The sequence below is a fragment of the Odocoileus virginianus genome, chromosome 32 (genome assembly GCF_023699985.2).
Source record: "Odocoileus virginianus isolate 20LAN1187 ecotype Illinois chromosome 32, Ovbor_1.2, whole genome shotgun sequence".
In the NCBI taxonomy this organism is placed as follows: Eukaryota; Metazoa; Chordata; class Mammalia; order Artiodactyla; family Cervidae; genus Odocoileus; species Odocoileus virginianus.
The window spans coordinates 1,235,408-1,239,423 of record NC_069705.1 but is presented as its reverse complement, the minus strand read 5'-3'; the positions used below and the strand labels follow the sequence as shown (position 1 = coordinate 1,239,423).

The window sequence follows — 4,016 nt, the reverse complement described above, 5'->3', positions numbered from 1 at the left end:
AGAGAATTCTTTTTCCAGAAGGCCATCATGGTGATTTTTAGTAGTAATAGTGGAGGCAGAAAAATGAGAAGCTACAAGAACCTTCTTTTCAGTTTGCTGTAGAATAGATAAATCACAAATTGCTAAGCCTTGAGGAGGTGAACCCCAGACTGTACAGACTAAGAGACAACATGGAAGACTCTATTGAAAGCCCTCTTTTCCCACTTAGATTCTTGATGGATGGAAGGACTTGGGAACATCTTTTATTTATACACTGATTTATTGATGCCAATAATATTTCTAAAGTAGTATTATCAGGCATTGTTTTAAGTGTTGAGAATTCAGAAACAAGGCAGAAATTTGCCTATTGATGGAAATTCAGACAAAATATCCAGTTTTTCCCATGACAGATAGTGCTGTTTGAACATTCTGCACTTCCTCTGAGCCTATAGAGAAACTTGTGCTCAAGTTTCTCTGTGATAGATTGTTAGAAATGGAATAGCTGGGTTACAGAGTTCGTACATCTTCAGCTTGACTATATATATGCCTAAATCCATCTGTAAAGTGGTTGTTCAGATTAAATTCCTGACAGAAGATATAAGTTCCCGTTGCTCCATATTATTGCCGATTCATCACGTTGTCAGACATTGTAAGTTACGCAATAGTATTTCACTGTGGCCTTTTTATTTCCTTGACTGCTGATGTGATTGAGAATTTTTCATATATTTATTGGTCATTTGGATTTTCTCTTTCCAGATTCTCTCTGGAGGAATTTGACCCACTTTGTTCACCCTCTCCTCTTTCCAGAAGGGAGAATACGTTCTCTGTCATGGAACAAGTTTCCATAAATTCTGGATGTGTTTCTGGACTGTCTAATCCCTTCTATATCTTTCTCTTCCTGTACCAATGCTTCTCTGTCTTGATTAATATAGTTTAGGACTTGCCTGGTGAGCCAGTGGTTAAAAATCCACATGCCAGTGCAAGGGACACAGGTTCGATCCCTGGTCCGGGAAGATTCCACATGCTTTGGGGAGACTAGACCCAAGTGGCACAACTGCTGATACTGCACACTAGAGCCCATGCTCTGCAACAAGAGGAGGCACTGCAGTGAGAAGCCCGTGTACCACAACCAGAGAGTGGCCCCTCTGCAACTAGAGAAAACCCGCATGCAGCAATGAAGACCCAGGGCAACCAAGAAGAAATAAGTATGTTTTTAAAAAGCAATATTAAGTCATCCTAAATCACTTTGGTCAATTATCCTAAGACTGCAAGCATGAATTAACATTTTAAAATTTGTTAATATATTTTACATCAGCAAATGCAATGAGAAAAGCCACATGTATTGGTCTGTGAGGGTTGCCGTTATGGAATACCACAGACTGGGTGGCTTAAACAGTAGTACTTAATATTCCCACAGTTCTGAAGGCCAGAAGTCCCAGACCAGAGTGTGAGGCAGGTGTGGTGTCTCTTGAGAGCCCCTGCTTGGCTTGCAGGTGCCCCATTCTTGCTGCTTCTTCAAGATTATTTCTCAGTGCCTGTGCATTCCTGGTGTCTCTCTGTGGGTCCTAAGCTCCTCTTCTTACAAAGAATACCAGTCAGAGTAGATTAGGGCCCACCCAAATGGAAGCATCACTGGCCATCCTTTCTGGCAGCGCTTGTCAGTGTCAGCCTCCTCTGCTCAGCCCCATCCTGGATGGCGGAGCTTTTGAGTGGTTTTTACATGTGAATGAAGCAAAAGAAAAAGGACTTCATCCCCACTCAGGCTGGCCTATCTCACCTGGAGTGCCTCTTCTCCTCCTCCCTCCCATCCACAGCCCAGCTCCAACCTCATCCCTTTCAGGTGATCCTGGACCACAGCAATCTCAGCACCCTCTCCTAAACTCCTTGAAAGTTTCTTGTCTGCATTATTCCTTTATGTTTCACCATATATGTTTCCTGATGTCACGTCTTCTATTTTTTTTTTTTTAAACTTAGGACTTTATTATCCCGAGTACAAAGGGCAGGTCTTCACAAAACAAGGGGGCAAGTTCTGGTGGCAGGGCGGGGACCTCTACTTGAAAGCAATGAGTGGGTTTTGTGAGACCATGGTGACCGAGTCTTTGCACAGGAGCATCTTTTAGATGTAGTGGTCCTTGTTGACTGGCTTGGACTTCATGCCACTCTTGGGGACCTGGGTCCACATCTCCTTCAAATTCTCTGACACGTGTTGAATGCCCTCACCTAGCCCAGGAGCGTTCTGTTGTTCCGGTGGTTGATGAGCCCCTGGGTGCTGTTCTTGACCAACTTCGTGAGCACGGAGAGTGGCCCCACATTCAACTCCTCCTCCTCCCACTCCTGCGGCTCCTCCAGGGTCATCTGCCTCCAGGGCTTGTTGAGGAGGCTCACGGTGGTGGCCATGCCCTCTAGTCACTACCATCTCTGCATCGCTTTGGCCTTTCGAAGAGAGAGCAAGGGAGAGCCCACGTCTTCTATTGTTAACTTAGCTGGTCATAATGATAGGTTTTCTGTGTTCATTAGGTAGTAGGTCTTTTCAGAGAAGAGACCAGATTCTTATCCACAGTAAGTGTTCATAGTGGTTATACAATCAGTACTGCTTGAACATATGTATTGAAGGCATTCATAAATGAACCAATGGGTGAATGACTGAAACATAAGGAGACCGTACACACCCTAGCTTTGGGGGTGCTTCTTGGCGATGGCTTGGTACTCGAGGCTGGAAACAGTGCCAGGACTCCTCGGAGCCCTGAGCACATATAATTATTACCCTGTGGATGAGGTTTCTGCTCGAGCATCCACCTAGGGTTTGCTTTGCTAAGGAATTCGTCCTTGTCATTCACTCTACCTCCTTCCCAAGGGTAAATGGGATCCCTGACACCAGGATCCTGATGACCCTCGGCTTAGTGATTGAGCAGAGCTCCGTGTTTACTCAAATCCTGTCTCCAAGCAGCCAGTAGTGAGGCACTGATTAACAGCTCTTACTGTACATGGCAGCGGCCCTCAATCACTTCCACATGCCCTGACTTCATGTTCTATTGTTTCAGCCGCTAATTTTCAAAATCCCCTAGACAAGATCTCTGCTCCAAAACATGTGTTTGGAGCTGTTCCTTTCTGCTGTGTGCGGCTACAAAACTTACATGTGGTTTAATTCAAAAGCAGGGCGGAAAGGGAGACGTGTGCATAATTTTTCTCCCTCCTCTCCTCCTTTGAGTCCCGTTTCTGCCAAAGCCTTTGGCCAGGATCCAGAAATGGCACATTCAATAATACCCAATGTGTTGGGGTAATATTTCATAATTACATCGTTGTTGGGAAAATTGTTGCCTTGAGAGTAATTCCTATGCACACACAGAAAGTCGGAGGCCCACATGCCCCTTCGCACTCCCCCCTTGCTAGCAGGGAGAGGGAGGTGAGGAGGCAGAAGAGAAGAAAGAAGGGAGAAGGGGAAGGAGAGAGGAATATGAAATTTGTCTGTTTGGCTCTCGTAAGGGGACGCATTAGAGAAGATTTATAACATGGTGAAGGATGAATATTAACAGCTTTTAGGAATCCCGCCAATTCTACGCTTGGAACTGATTTTCTTCAGAAGGTAAATTAAAAATAAAACCCACATCTAGGTTTCCAGACGACGGAGGGGTAGATGATGCTGTGGACTGGAAACCTAGGAGACGGCCCATGTTCTGCCCACACTGCATTCACGAGCGAGCCACAGTGATGGCTGGTCAAACATGGTGCCCTCAGGAAGCCACTCTTTCCAGGCTCAGTATCTCTCTGGAAGCTGGTTTCTGAGACTCCAAGGAAGTGGATGCACAGGTGGGAGGCCCAGAGGAAAGGCTCTGGGGCATGGAGGGAAGGAAGGCTGGTGGAATGCCAGGTTAACCTGGGAGGTCTAGTTAAACGGTGATTGCTTAGCTGTGGCCTCCAGAGTCTGTGTAGGCCAGGGCTGTCTGAAGAGCAGCTTCTCCCCAGGTTGTGTAGAAAACACTGGGGAGTGTGTTCAATCAACCTACAGTTTCCACAGCTTCCCATAAGGAGCTTCTCTG

The 4,016-nt window shown here is 45.9% G+C and overlaps 1 pseudogene; it reads right to left on the bottom strand.

Moving 5' to 3' along the window:
• Positions 1-2,029: 2,029 nt before the first annotated feature.
• LOC110126580 (small nuclear ribonucleoprotein Sm D2-like) lies at positions 2,030-2,334 on the bottom strand (annotated as a pseudogene).
• Positions 2,335-4,016: the final 1,682 nt, after the last annotated feature.